This window comes from Amia ocellicauda, chromosome 7 (genome assembly GCF_036373705.1).
Source record: "Amia ocellicauda isolate fAmiCal2 chromosome 7, fAmiCal2.hap1, whole genome shotgun sequence".
NCBI classification, from domain to species: domain Eukaryota; kingdom Metazoa; phylum Chordata; class Actinopteri; order Amiiformes; family Amiidae; genus Amia; species Amia ocellicauda.
The window spans coordinates 39,483,913-39,500,297 of NC_089856.1; the positions used below are offsets into that span (position 1 = coordinate 39,483,913).

General features: G+C 35.6%; 1 protein-coding gene across 4 annotated transcripts in view; it reads right to left on the bottom strand.

Moving 5' to 3' along the window:
* LOC136753423 (muscleblind-like protein 1) overlaps positions 1–16,385 on the bottom strand; it is a 101,559-nt gene that overhangs the window by 69,886 nt on the left and 15,288 nt on the right. Inside the window, exon 1 of one of the 4 annotated variants that reach the window (XM_066709504.1) lies at positions 8,681–8,702. The exons of 1 other annotated variant lie outside the window; for it this stretch is intronic. The gene's annotated coding sequence lies outside the window, so the exon portion shown is untranslated. Of the gene's footprint in view, positions 1–3,310; positions 3,670–8,680; positions 8,703–16,385 lie in introns of those variants that run through there. 2 more of the 4 variants (XM_066709529.1, XM_066709499.1) reach the window with 2 other exon arrangements.

The window sequence follows — 16,385 nt, forward strand, 5'->3', positions numbered from 1 at the left end:
ACCTTTTCATTTTCTGCAGCTGCCGTCACCTTTTTTCTTTTTTTTTTGGTGCCGAATGTAATTTATTTTCTTGCTTTAATGTTGAATAATAACCTGTGCAATCTACAATTCTGCCATGTGTTGTTTTTTATATATATATATATATATATATATATATATATATATATATATATATATATATTTTATTTTATTTTTATTTTTTTATTTTTTTTGCAGGTGTTTATTTAGAGGAACAGAAAACTCCTTGAAAACTGCAGCTCTCAGTCTGGTAATACAAGAATGACACACACACAGGAAGACCAACTTACTCTGGTGGTAGATATATTCATGCACCTCGCTGCGTTACTAAATAAGCATTGTCAAAAATTACAGAACTACCAACTTCCCTACAGTATTTCTGTGTCCATGTCATGAACATCAACAGATTACCATCTTTGTCAGGTTCTGCTTGTCACAGAAGGCCAGGTGACCATATACGGATTTGCCTCTGTCTGCTCCATTTTGTACTGGCTGATGCATCACTGTTACATTATCTCTATGTCTAGGTTTCATTTTAACACAGCAAGGCCTCTGTAGGTTATCAGGTCTCTTTCACTATCTGTTAAAGGCCCGGCTAGCTGTGCAATCAGTTGTGAACTTGTTAAAAGGTTTTCATTAACATACTTTTTGTGTTAACAACTTGCAGAACTGTTAAATATGTTGCGCTTATCAATGCTAATCTTCAGTAGTAAGAACAGTCTTTTACTTGAATTTCAATTAATATTCATACACACACAAACCTACACATATACATATATACCTCCCATGATGATGCTGAACTAATTAAATCTTGATATCAATGTGTGGAGGGAAAATAAGAGCTAACCACAACCATCTTCAGTTCCTGTTTCTAATTCTGGTTTCAGCACTGCCCTCAGAATAACGAACATTTGCGTTTTGAATAATGTAAAGCGGGACACACAGAGAAACAATCACCTTATATGACAACATGAGGAAGTCAGTCGTCTTACAAAGTTGATAAAAAAGTATTTCTCTCTGAATGTTCTACAAATCAACTTACAGAATCATAAACTGACCAATAAAATATAAAATGAATAATTAAAACATTTAAAACGACTTTGGTAGAATTCGCAATATGAAGGCCCTGAATAATAGTAACAATTGCTGTTTGTTTAAAGTATTTTCTTTCCATGAGAAGTTTCTATTTTTTGTTACTGCTGCAGTTTAGTCGCACCTGAGATTAAAATGTGTAATGTGTCTCTGTTTATGGATGTATCTATCCATCTTTGGTACAGTCCACGTTAGGCAGTTTGTATGCTCAGAATTTAAAAAACGTGTTCAGCCATTTCTGTTTATGTTGCTGTCCATAAAGTACTATCCAAAACCGTTTTTTAAAAACACAAGAAAAGTTCCTAAATGGTTTGGAAGATTTCTGGAAAACGTAAATACAACCAGATGGGACTATATTCAACCGAGAAAGGAGTTTTTGAGTAACTCTGCGTTCCAATTGATATTCTGGAGAAGGGGGGAAGGGCATGAATTTGTCAGGCCTTGCAAGCTCCTCTACTTACAAATTCCCATTCTAACATCTGCCAAGAGCCTGCAAATTAATATTGTGGAGATGTGAATTCACACCTAGCAGGCATCAGAAGTCAGGCATGCTAATCTTTATTAACATTCTCTCACTTCATCACTGCAGTCACAGCATCATTTGAATAGAATGTTTGACTGCAATACTTTTATTCCAGGTAAACAACAAATGCACTCTTGGGGGAGATTTTTATTTAAATACCTGTAAACTACTGTACATCAAAGAGTAATGAGTCAGTAAGAGGTGGGTGGACCTACACTGTATTTGTTGTAAATACATATTTCCTTCATGTTAAATAGCTGTACCAAAGAAATTAAGCTGTATTGCTTTCATTTTAGCTTCATTTCCTGTCATTCATTTAGGCTGAATATAAGAATTGAAATAAAGACAATGCATACATTTCATTCTGTGCATGTTTCTTCTATATGTGGATACAAAGAAATCAGAGTTGTCTCTCCAATACAATTCATATGTACATGTAATTGTTTATGTCTGCCACCCTTTAAATAACATTTTACACAAAAAAAGGAATCAAATACAATTCTACTTGTGGACCCTGCTTTTTGACTTGCCCTCAAACTTTACTGGAGTAGTACGTGTTACAATATTTCTAGGGAAATATTGGGCAGAACTATCTGGGCAAGCTAGCAAACTGTAAAACCACAAAGCAATAAGTACAGAGACTATACATTATTTTTGGGGATCTAACCGTCATTAATAACAGAACCTCAATTATGAACAGCTTATGGAGTTTGAGGAAACTCATGAGACGTCCGCTAACTTTATATTAAAACATCACTCTGCTGAACAAAAGAAACATTGCAGACAGAACTTGGTGAGCTCCACAGACAGATACATGAGTTAAAACTAATGGGAATCCCTGTCAAAGGAATATCTAAAGCTTACTTAACTAAGAACAAAACTACTTCAATACCATTAACTTTTAATGTAATTTCCTTTTTTTCATGTATGTCAATGAATCTACTTCATGGCAATACAAACTGGTAGAAAGCAATATCAAACACACCCTTTTTGAACATGCTGATTAATTTAAACAGACTGGAAACAAGATTGAACAGAATTGCAAAAACATGTATACAAATTGCCCCAGCCACATGCGTTTTTGATGAGTAGCATAATCAACCTCATCCTTCTGAGCTGCCCATTACCAATGTAACCTTTATACCAGGAAATAAAAACACAGAAATACCTAGATAGTTTATTTTTCTTTAATCTGATGTTTTTTTTTGTTTTTGTTTTTTTATACTAGAAAATAAATATACCGTACTGTAAACAATATATACGTTAATAATAAATGAATAAATACATTTTTAGCTAACAAAAAATGGCGGGTGCATCAAATTCCCATTCTAATATATTTAAATGGTTAATACTGGATACTAGATATCTAAGATTGTTAAAAATAATTAAACAGATGCATACTTAGAGTACAAATATCGTCTACAGGTCAAGGGAGCATACAGAACAATATTTAAAACAAAAGTCTGTTAGACATCCAAATAAAAAATATACACTATATGTACATTGTATAAAACGTCATATAAATATTAATCCAGCAGTCATATTTATACATGTTTTTGTTTTATACACATATGGAATTGATTATTAGGATACCTCAATATTTATTGAATGTGAGGAAAGGCTAGAAAACCAGAGACCAAAACTGCTTGGCTGTTAATATAAAAGTATAATTCTTACCTGACTATTTGATGTGCTGATCAGTCTAGCAGGCTGCTTTAAAGAACTTGGTTAAACCAGGACCTCAAGTGCTACAGTTTGCAATGCATTCTGGGCTAATTACAACATCCTTTTTCTTAGTACAGGGATGATGACCTGGCTGAGGAGGAAGCTGTGAAAGACCTGAATAATTGCACTCTTCAAACTCTATAGGTCTAAGAACATTAAATTAGTTATTCTTAGACGATTGCTCCAGTTACTATAACAACACTTTTTTTTTCTCTTTTTTTTTTTACATAGATTTTACTGTCCCATGAAGGGTAACACCTCTTTCTCTCTCTCTCTCCAACCCCCCACCCCTTCACTCTCTTTAACCATATAAGAGGAAGCCATACTACTGCAGCATGGACACGTGACACAAAGTTCTGCTCTCTCAACAGAGTGGCGCAGCATACATGTTTGTGTTTGTTTATACTATGGCAGGGTTTATCTATAACCCCCATTTGCAAACGGTCTTGCTCTGACCTTATGTTAATCAGGCCACTTACATCTGCTCTGCAATAGCCTTGTGCAAACTGACAGGCACATAATGACGAGTTCCTGGAATCGGGGCTGTGGTTTCTGTCCACGGGTCCTCTTCAGCTTCCTTCCTCTAGTTGTGAAACCGTCTGCTTGTGACAGATTAAAAAAAAAAAAAAAAAAAAAAAAAAAAACACTGCAAAACTGCAACAGTTCTGATCTGCAGAGTATACAATGTTGTTCATGTTGTTTTTCCCCTCCTTATTCTCTTCATGTATTCTGCAAGACCACAAAACAGGTGCAAAGGCTTTGCACCTACTATACTGACAGTTAACTCACCTTTCCTAAACCACATTGCTTCCTGTACTAGCTATGCATTGGGTGCTATTTTACCAGGTAGAAAAACAAAACAAGGGTGTACTGCACATAATTAACCCCCATGGCATCCATACTGTATTAGGCTTTATCATGAAACTGTACTGTTTATGTACATTCTTAAGATTCAGCCTGAGAAATAAATAAAGAAATAAAGAAATAATCTCACTCAACCTGAACATCTTTCTTTACTGACAAGTGTAATTTGACAGTATGGCGAAGCAATTCAAGGACACAACTGAAATTAGGAATATCAGATTTTCAGAATATCACTTAATCGTATTCCTCACAATAGCTAAACTCTACAGGTACACAGATAAGAAACTCTAGACAGTCTTCCATTTATTTGCTGAATGACTGCCAGAGAGAAAAGAAAAGAGGGAAAAAAGATCTCTATCCAGAGTTTGTTATCTGTATACCTGCAGAGCCTCCAGCAGAGATACATAGGATATGTGACCTGGCCTTGTCTGTCTTTACCAACTACACAAAAATTAATTAATTATTTTCTTCTCATTGCAGTACAGGCCTCAAAGTTTCACTCTTTCACAACTAATACAATCTTCCACCATGCCAAACTGTTTACTGGGATTTGCACTGTTTCCTTCACTATGTAAACTCTTATACTGTGCTGTAAACTACTACTATTCTGCTACACAAATAGTTTACTTTTTGTTTTAATAATCTAATGCATTTCCTTATTGTAAACACTGTCATCTCAAATAAAGGAGGCACTGAACCGAATGAAAGAAGTAATGAGAGATTAATGTACACATAAACCACATCCACAAATTACAATTCAAAAGCTTACAGATTAGCCTGCATAATATAGAAGTGAAATTAAAGTACACTATCTTAACTAGATCACCATGTATCCACGCATACTATTAACGTGAACTTTGCAATAAGTCAACAAACAAATCAGTAGTGGCAGCAGGTGCTAAAAATCTCAAGAGTCGTAAATGTTCATAAAGGTCTGTTTCTTTAAAGCATTTGCCTTCCTTTAACGCCTTAATTTCTCAGATATGGTGCTATTAATTTAAATATTGTACGCTTTTAAAATTAGCAATTCAAGAACCACATAAATGTTTTTTTTTTTATTCTGTAAGAGGCGGAAATGAGAAGAGGGTTCAATTATAAAGCCACTGCACTCACTTTTACCTGAGTGATAACACAGGCTAGCCAGACTTTATTTTCCTTGAGGTGTTGCTAATGATGAATAAATGTATTTTAAACTGAAGTATGTGGCTCACTCTCTGCAGCCTTTATGGCATCCAGTTGTAGAGTAAAGCTAATTAGCATGCTAATGACCACAGTCATAGGTGGTAAGTTGCTCTGGGTGGCCAGAAATACAACAGTGAAGTGCATACTGTTCTATTATACAATGCCTGGAACAAAGAGCATGATACAGTATATTGATAAATCGAGCCCATTTCTTCAGAGTTTTTTTCTTTTATATATTACAAATTACAAATAACCTACATTGTAAATACACATATGATTCATTAAAGGTGCAAAGAAGTCTGATACTCAAGGTGCCAAAGGGTCTTCTAGTTATAGTTCAATGAATGATTGAACCAATCTTTCATATTTCCAGCCCTTAAGCAGTTAATTATTTACAGCTATCAATAAGACAAGCCACACTGCATGCTATATGGATCTGAATATTGACTAAGAGCAGCTGGAATTGCCAGAATTGCTGGAAAAACTGCACCAGATACTGTTTTTCACTGCAATATTATGAAGTACTGTAAAATGGCTTTATTAGACTAGATTCAAATCTTAAAATATAAAAACGCAATAACATGACAAGTACCCCAAAAGCTGTGCCCACAGGGATCATGGTCTGGTAAGATATTTCCCAGAACAGGACCAAATCTTAGACCTCTTATAAGATAAGCAACAGTTAGTGAAGCTTCTGCCAAATAAAAAAAATAATCTTTTTTTTAGTTTTATCCCCATTGTCCCCCTCCTGAATTATACCAATAACAAAAAATGCAACAATTGCCTGGTTTCATAGTGGTACTCCTGTTATTTTTCCTGCAATGACAAATATTATTGACATGTGAAATGGACCATGGCTCCATAATGCAGCAACGATTTCATCCTGAAAATGAAGCTGAGTAAGTGGTCGATCAGTAATCATCACATATACAACATATTATGTGTTCCTTACCTCATCCTTTTATTAATAACTGCAACTTATCTGTAACAGTATTAGTCTGAAACAAGATGAACAACAACATGCCTTATGCCTACAATGTAATATAAACAGCAACAACAGAAAACACAACAACATGGAGAGCAAAAACTATTAAGTATGGATGTGTATCTGTCCCCACAGAAAGAAAGGAACTAAATGTGGTTAGAGGTTTGCTTCACCAAAACCTATTTCCTTAATTGCTGATCCTGTGGAGTATAAGGTTGTGAGCATAAGAAATACCTGATGCCCTCCCTCTCAATATTCCTAACTTTGAATATCATTCTCATTTATGATAGCATTTTTATTGCAATTACTGCAACTATGTACTATTGGATAGTGTGTGATAATTAATTCTACTTATTTATATACTTCAGTGGTTCATTGGTTTTTGATCAAGGCAATGCACATTTCAATATTTTTGTAATCACTTTCATATCCAGAATACAAAAGATGTTACAGTGCAGTTATGAGTATAAATTAATTATATTACAAAACAATGTAAAAAAAATAATACATAGGCCTATACATATTATACAGTCTTTTTCAAAAAGGTAAACACATCCAAAACTCAACACAAAAAAAGTTAACCACAAAATTGCTTTAAGAAGCTATCACACAACAAAAAAAGTGGGTTCGGTCAAGGAAAGACACATTTAATTTCAGCACTGAAAAGCAGCGTTTCAATGCTGGATTTTGAGTCATTTTCACAGGGTAATAAGTTTAGAAATACTCTCTCTCAGACACTCCGGATTTATTTCATCAGCTGATGTCTGAATATTTATTTACTCATTAATAATTCAAAGATGGAGGTCTATACCTGAATTTACCACTTTCAATCTTGCTGCCTCAAAGGGATTTTTTATTGCAAGCCATACTCCAGCATTTGATTGACAGCACTGACCTCTTTCATAGAAAGTTCGCACTGAATCTCTAGGGTTAGAAAAGCTATTGCATGTGCTAAAGCGGTCTACAGCAGTTAGCACGTACTGGAAACTTTGAACTATTCTAATAAAACAAAAAGCAACAACATATAAAATAATATCCTCGAACATGTCAGCAATTTGTAAATTTTCTAAATGCACAGCAGTAGCAAAGCATATCTGGAATTATAGCAGACTGCATTTACAAAATGCCATTCATTTTTCATACAAGAACAAAAACATACCAATTTAATAAAACAAATCGCAGAACTCACCGGGCTCTATTCAAAGCAAGGCCAGTTTTTAAATTATATGATAGCTCTTCACTCATTTCGGAATAGGCACGATTCCCTGGCATTAGTTAACAATGCCATGTTTCATAATGGATGCCTCTTTTTCACCTGTTTTGCTTTAAAATCCCACTGCTGACAACAATGGGACAGCAGAGCAGGACATTTAAAAAGGTGGCAGAGTCATTATTTTACTAAAAAATAATTCAAACAATCAGTAAGTGAAAGAAAAAAGGAGGAGCTCTTTAAATATAGGTAATCAAGACCACATTAATCCAGTTTGAAGTACGTGAATTCAACCAAAATCTTCCCTCACGGAGCATAACTTACAATATTCTTAATTGACTTCATGAATATGATGGAATCACTGATGTTTTCAGTTTCCAGGAAATTTGTCAAGTCATTCTACAGTGACACGTATAGCTGTATTGCCCTATAAAAGGAAATTTGAGGATAATGGCAAAATAGATTTATAAGCTGAAAGAGCTACATTTAGGATAAGCTAATGAGAGGGCTAAGGAGAGATCTGTTTACGCTTCAGCATCGTTTCATCACTAAACTGTCAATTGGGAAGAATTATTTTAAAAAGGTGGGACAGCCAGCTCAGCAGTAAGCCATCCCTTATGTTTTTTTCTTGATCGATCTACGGGCCTCATATATAAATGCAAACATGAGAAAATAAGCAAAATGATTGAATATTACCAAATAATCAACAATGTGTTACAGCTGTGAAGCGGTGATACATTTGTAGAAAAACAAATATACTTGTTTATGCCTCTATTCCCTATGTGGTGCTTGTGAGCCTAGGTTGTTATTAAAACACAAATGAAAATATGTATTATTGTTAATCAATGCACTTTCTACTTCCTACATAATAACTGTCCTTCAGGTATCCCTTACCTCCAGTTGCAACCATACCATAATATTGGACATTACGTTCATGGGTTAGGAACAATACCAAGCTTATACTCATCATGGGTAGAGTTTCATGCAATGTATTTAAAAAATATTTTAAAATCTATTTGAAATAAGAGAAAATATATATATTTAAATATAAATATTTAAAAAAAATTATAAAATAACTTACTTGACACCGTCTCAACAGCTCTCACAGGACGATCTGGCAAAACTAGGCCTGTTTTAGCATTTCCTTTCTGGATGCCAGGATCTGAAATTATATTCCTTCCCTTTTAAGGCTTTCGCAACACTCCTGGCTCAATGGCAGGAGTTTAACTGACTGCTATGGGCTTCTAGCAAGACAACCTGACACACACTGCCGTATTCAGCCCTCCTGAATTCAGTTTAGAAAAGCTGCACAGTGAAGAGGACAGGAGAGACTATCCCCTATGCAAAGCGGGACAGCTATGCAAAGCAGCAACACTTTTTTTCTTCCCTCTTTCAAGTTGAAAGCTTCTCTGAAAACAATGACCAGCAAAGACGAAAGTACTGCAACCCATCCACACACGTTGCCTGAAACCCAGCATACCATTAGCCTGGCAAGAACTGCCCGTTTTGTGCATGTGTGTCTTGTTTTCTTTTGTTTTGCACAGTTCCTTTTAGAAATGTTCCAATCATTCCTGAATTACTCCTGGAGTAGTGACAAAATCATAAACCGCACTAGGCAACTACAAGAAAAGGTTTTCCATTTGTTTTCCGTTTGTCTGTTTTTTCATACGGACAACAAACATTGTCATGTACCGTGTCCTCTGTGCTAACAATTTTAAACGTACAACTCTTCACAGGAATGATGAAAACAGTAATAGTAACAATAACAGGAATAATAATATTAAATTTGGTAAGTGTACAAAAATAAAAAAGGACTTTGCGTTACAAATACTGGCTCACATCTTAGGTATCTGAGCAACATTTCAGCCAACTAATGCAAGTTTGGGATGCACGCTCCTCACTGCCAGTAAAAGGGCTGCATTGGCTTCTGTACAGTGCACAGCCACGTCAAGGAGCCTTCCAGAACAATCCGCCAGCAGAACTGACACACCAGTCGCGTATATTGGAATAACTTGTCTATAAGCAAATAAGGCCTGTGGGGAGGCTCTTCAATTCAGCACAGATTTGGTGTATGACAGTAGTTATGGTAAAGTACATTAAATTCGTCTTGCCCAGGAACTTTGCAAAGAGAGCTTTTTGGCAACAACGGGTGCAGCAAGGAGCGGTGAAAGCCAAGCATATGGCATCAGTTCAGAATAAAGCAAAGTCCTTAAGTGGCGGTAATTCCCCATGTAGTCGAGCTTTGCTGAAAATATAAACAACGAGGAGATTAAATAGGAGTTGGGATGTGGGGTGCTTGGGAATAACCCTTTCAATGTCAAATCTGATCTGGAAAGAGTGGAGTTTGTCGTTTTTGTTTCCTTTTGTTTTGTTTTGAAAGCCTACAGTAGCTTCCAGCGTTGAACTGCGGCCCAATATGTCTCGACAACTCAACACTTGTTTTCTTCTATGCTGCCATACACTGAGGAAACCTCAACAGAGTCTCCTAATACAAGAGTGCCCTAAAACAAATGTTTATATGTATTTATATATTTTCAAAAACCTTCAGTGTGAATTGTTTATTAATGGCTTCAAAATGTATAAAATATTACATAGCAGTAGTTTGAACGGATCTCTTTATTTGTCCTTTGGAAGTCACTATGGCAATAGAAAATGATAAAAACAACACACAGTCAGATAGCCACTTCATTTTACGATCTTCAATAAACTAATTCATCAAAGGTAGGTATTTACGTTAGAGGATTATTATTTTAAAAATCAAAGCATTAAAATTATACTGCCAATACCCCTCAAAATGCATTTTCAAACTCCTCTTGCAATTTTGCCAATCATTTTCTGTTTATCTTTCAGTGATGGAAATTCATTACATTACCAGCAAGTAACCTGAGACAGGCTTAGGAATTAATCTCTAAAAGAAAAACTTGGACATGATGTTTTCCTGCACTGTCAAAGACAATATAACATATCCTCCTGAACCACATTTGATACTCAAATGCCATGCATAAATTATAAGTCAACGCAGCTGAAACAGGTTCACTGCACAGGATAAAGCATTTTTCTGTGCAGTAATTTTTTCATTTTTTTTCATTTTTGGCAAACAGAGAGCGAAGAGCTTTCTTAGGTATTCAGAAAATGTCTGGCCAACTCTAATAGTAACTGCAATCCTCAAAATATTTCTCGGTAAAATAAACAGCGACAAGTTTAGTTTTTGTAAATATGAATAAGCTGTTAAAACTTGATCTAAGACTCGTTCTTTTTTCAGTCCCCTTTAAAAGTAAGCAAAATCTGTACATATATGTGTGTGTGTGTGTGTGTGTGTGTGTGTGTTTAAGCAAATAAGAATCTTTATGCAACTTATGGGGACATTTTATTAAACTAAGTAGTTAGCTGCGGAAGTAATCTTGCTGATCCAGATGCATGACTATATTAATAAATCTTGTTAATGAGGTTAGCCAAGATATCATTTTGAAAACACATTAGAAGACTCAGCATAATGAAGTTATGGGGGCAATATACTCCTACTGAAGCTGTGTGTTTGTAAGGAGGCATTCAAAGATGAGGAAATGGCAGAGAAGAAGGAGAAGAACTTGACCCACTTAAAGGCAACGATATCAAGAGGGTCTAATCAGAAGCATCTCCCCTCCCTTTTCAGGCGTCTTTTTGTAGGACCAACACTCTGACACATTAGAAACTCTTTTCCCTCAGCAAGGCAGTCACTCAGTTATCAAATAAGGGTTATATCTCGCAAAGCATGATTTCTTTTGTGGGTAAGATGATTTCAGGGCACCGGGGGTAATGTGAAGGTAAGCTTGTTATAATACACATATCGAGATTAAACCGGGGATTAGGCTGATAGGCATGTGTTACAATATTGCTATGCCTTACCGAATTATTACCTGACCTGATTTTAAAATACATTATTTGCAAGTCACTATCACTCTTCTGTACGCTTTAAGTACTCTGTGGAATAAAGAATGAAATTACTGACACGGAGAATAACCTGGCTCCGATAAACCTTGTTTGTTTGTTTGTTTTCCTTCCCTTTAAAATGCTTCTCTCTTGGAAAGCAATGGTTTCTGTGGCAGTAAACCTGAAGAATCTGGCTTGTCATCATCTTTAGTCAGATCAAGCTTGCCCTTTCTGAGGCAAAATCCATCACGTCTGCAGTAACACACCTCACGCACTCAAACTAGCGCTCCTGCTGTAGGAAGACAATGCCTGTGGCTATTGGCTTCTCCTCGCAGGCACATGATATCTGAATACCAAGGGACTGCTCTGACCTCATGATCATCAGAAACTGTGCAAGCCACGTCAGCCATCTCCAAGTGATGAACATCAGGTGTGACAGACCCATACTGCCACTGAACAACCCCAGTACACACAGATGCCCTGCTGTCATCAGCCTGCAACAAGGGCTTATCCAGTATTGAGATCTGCAAACTACATAATTTCCTTGTAGTATTTATTCCTCCAGGAGCTAATCCCATTAGAATAATAGCTCTTCAGATCTCTGTTGCCTAATGACCAAAAGGCAGTGATAACTATAAATATATTCCTATTCATGGTTTTGACTTAAAATTATCAGTTATCCGAATACTGCTGTTAAAAAGTTACCACGTCAGAACCAAGCTACAATTTAATGTTTTTCTACAACGCAACAAGGTTTAATTATGTATTTATTTGATGTATCCATAAATTCTCCAAATCACTACAGCTGATCTATTCGAAAGTGATTTTGAAATTAAATAAATAAATACATACATAAATACATAAATGTAATACTTTAGAGAGTTATGGCAATATCAATATGCATGATGTAAATTCCAGCCTTCTGTTTTAATCTCTCGCTGTGTTCCAGCTCGGGGAAGAAGTCTAGTAGAGCAGCAAGCTCTCTGAAACTAAGCCCTGTGTTTCACATGCCAGAAACACACTGAACTAAAATGGGTTTGTTTACGAAGACTGAATTAAAATAGCTGTGAAGGCAGAGGCAATCAATTGTTTTATATATTTAGGCCATGTATTACGAAAAAGAATAACCCAAAAAACTTTGGGCTGACCACTTCTTGACAATCTTCTTTAAAAATAAATAAATCATGAAAAAAAGAAAAACTTTATTTATGTACATTACACACACAAACAGATTTCAAAATAAACACATTATATATAAATGAAGTGAGAACCATAATGGTTTACTATTATTATCTGTCTGTGGCCAACAACCAGCCGTGGCTGAAAACAAAGTACTTACGCATATAAATGAAGACTTTTTAACTGCAGGCAACATTCTATACAGGTACAGAAAGCACAGAAATGTATTAGAATATGCCTTAGTCATACATCTACTAAATGTTTCTATTAAATGAAATGTTTCTATCCATAGATATATCCAATAAAAGAAACACTGCATGTAAATTATGCTGTCACTAAAAACAACACCCTTCTGCGCTTATAGTCTGGCACATCGCCTAAGGCGGCATCAGAGAACAGCATTCACAGCACATGGGTTTTACAATATTGTGAATGCCTTCAGTTTGCTAAAAAAGCATGTTTGTGAGAAAAGAAGTGCAGCACAAAAATGATACAAAAATAAATAAATATATATAATGGAAATATAAGCATTGCTTCATCATTCATTTTCTCCTCAAGTGTTTAAAGTCATGTCTTAATGCAGACAAAAACAAGATCAATTCAAGCAAATGACTACTTAACCGTTAACCAGTTCCAATAGAGAAAGTTACAAAGCAGAGAATCAGACAGCAAATATATTATGTTTTTGGGAGAAATGTAATTAGAAACAGAAAAAGAAAAAAAAAAGATGCGTTTTATTTTTACCCCCCAAAACTAATTAATCCGATAGTCAATATGCCTGTCATTGCAACACGTTTTGGTAAACCATATGCTTTCACATCTGAATGCCTAGAACACTTTGACAAGCAAGCACCTTAACATGCATGTCAATTAAACCAGAGATGCACATTATAGAATTCCTCGCAGTGTACCTCTCATTCGCGCATGTTGATACAAACTTCTCTAAAAATGTTTCCTTCGAAATTGAATGGCATGTCACTGTTCTTTCAACCATATGTAATAACAAGGAATTTCAAGGAATGCTACAAATTGTCTGTCTCACACTGTTATTTCAATTTTACTTGTATATATCCCATGAAACCTGGCCATGATATACACAGCTAAAGATTCAAAATAAGCAAAGCAAAAGTTTGAATGTTTACACAGAGATTAGAAAAAGCACTTCCACTGATGCTAGTTTACACGTGGCAACAAAAGCTGAATGTAGGTGAAGTTAAAATCAGTAGTATATTTAACACTGAATTTAGCATTTAACAATTATGTTGCCAGTTTAACACTAATACACGGTCCCTTTTCACCTCCTGTCTGACATTTTCTGAAATATATTTTACATTTCACAGCTTTGTGCCACACTAATTGGCTTCTACTGCAATCTGCTTCCAGCAATGAAGTATATATATATATATATATATACACATATCGTTTTATTATTATTATTACATATAATACAATTTCATAACAAGTTAAACAAAGACAGAAAGAAGATAATCACTCTAGAAATCTGACAGGATAAGGATTGAGTCCTGCATGACAGCTGAGAAATTCTTGATGTTAAAGCTGTAAATGGTCAAGAAATAACATAACGCTGGAAATCTGAAAGAGATTGACAGGGGCTGGGATTCTGCAACAGGTAATACCAGGAGACCATGGCAGGATAGCACACCAGTCCTGCACACCCACAGATAAATTCATAGTATATCTCACAAAGACAGAGGAATGTAATAGTGTTGTGGAGTCCTGCCAGAGAAGTTATAGCAGTCAATTCTCAATGTAACAGAGGTATGAACAAGGGTATCTATGACTCTAAGCTCTAAACAGGAATGCTGCCGAGTGATTTGGCAAGTCAACTGAAAATGTGGAACAAAAACCAAATGAAGTGTGCCAAGCCCTTTAATAGCAGTACTATGGAAGGTCAAGCTGACATGCATCCACAAATGTATGAATAAGGGACGATTTTGTTGACTGAAATCAGATCAGAATGTTTTTGAAAGCCTGGATTACATTTCCCCAGTTAAACACTCCATTCAGATTACAAATATGTGGTTAGGTCTTGTCACAGGCTTCATTAATAGCAAATACCTTATTATTAGAGAGCATTCACACCATAATAGCAAACACCAAAAGCTCTAAACGCCTGTGCATGCTTTCAGATTCTCCCTTGCACAAAGATTAAAGGTCGAAAAAACTGGTGACTATTTCCTGGTACAAAAGCACATGGAAATATTGTATATAAAAAATTTATAAATAAATCAATAGATGAATGAACTGAATACAGAACTTAATGAAGCTTTCAAATGGGAATTAAGTACATAAAGAATTTTTAAAATCGTCAATCTGCAGCATATTCTTAGATAATTATTATACAAGGATCTGTCTTGGTTCATAAAGTAATCAGATTTTAAATGTATTCAGATATTAGTCAGACGTGTGGGAAAATAGGGTTGATGGGTGTGCATTTATTTTATTTTTTTTAAACTGTGTGCCACTGGGCTACATGTGAAAACAATTACAATGCTGGTGAATCATATTCTGAATAGCATATTTTCCATAATGAATAATACTGTGCCCAATATGCGGGTGTGCAGCACCCCTGTGTTTATCATGAAACAGCAGCACTTACAGGCAGAGTACCCACAGGTCTCGTACAGTATCTCAGCCATTTTATTGTATTTTGGGCATGAAGGACATAAATGTCGGATACATCTGATATGCTTTAAAAGGTAGAATCTACAATACTGGAGAGAAGTTTCTGGTCAGTAAGGAAACAGCATCCACAGACCATCAGACTCGTTGGAAGTCTAGCATGCTTTAACTGCGGGACCAGTGTGAACATGGAAACAATGTGGGCCCAGTCATTACAAACACAATTAGGCACACAACAGACACGCACAGATTAAACTACTTGTGTCAATTCAGAAATCGATCCTTTTTATGTATATACCAAGCCTGTTGGCAAAAAGAACAAGCAACATTTTAGGATTTATTTATTTATTTATTTATTTATTTATTTTTGACATGGGGCAACCAACCATCCTACAGCCACAACCCATGTTTGTTTGTTTGTTTGTTTGTTTGTTTGTTTGTCTTAAGATAGACGCCAAGGCCTCAGTCAATAGCCAAAGAAAATTACGCACAGCTTTTTCATTTGTATTTTATTGTTTGTTTTTTGCAACATTTTGAAATGCTTTTCAAAATGAATGCTGAGTTTGCGGTGGTGTTAATTGAGCATTGTTGTCTACGTTTCTCAAGGCTTTTACAGTTGACAATGCTAAACAACAGCCCTTTGCCTTGTGATGGAAAATAAATAAATAACTCTACTGAGAGAGAAAAACACACTGCTTAAAGAGGGAAGGAAGAAAATCTGTAAGATGACACCCCTGTTGCAAAGGATAAGATCCAAGCAGAAGGCAAGAGCGGGGAGAGAAAAGCAATAACAGTGTACACTAGACCACTGCAGCAAATGACACTCTGCAGACTCCAGAAGTCAGGCAGCCAAGTAACTAAGCAACCCATTGATACAATACAGAACCGTACTATAAAACACTCCCAAGCCTGCATTCATGTCAGGCTAATTATATATCCTTCTAGCATTTATGCATGACAACAAAGTCAAAAAATATAACTGTAGACAAAATTACACTCAAGTTGGAAAATAAATAAACCCTTGCAAAAGTTAAGCTGGGGAGCCTACTATTAGC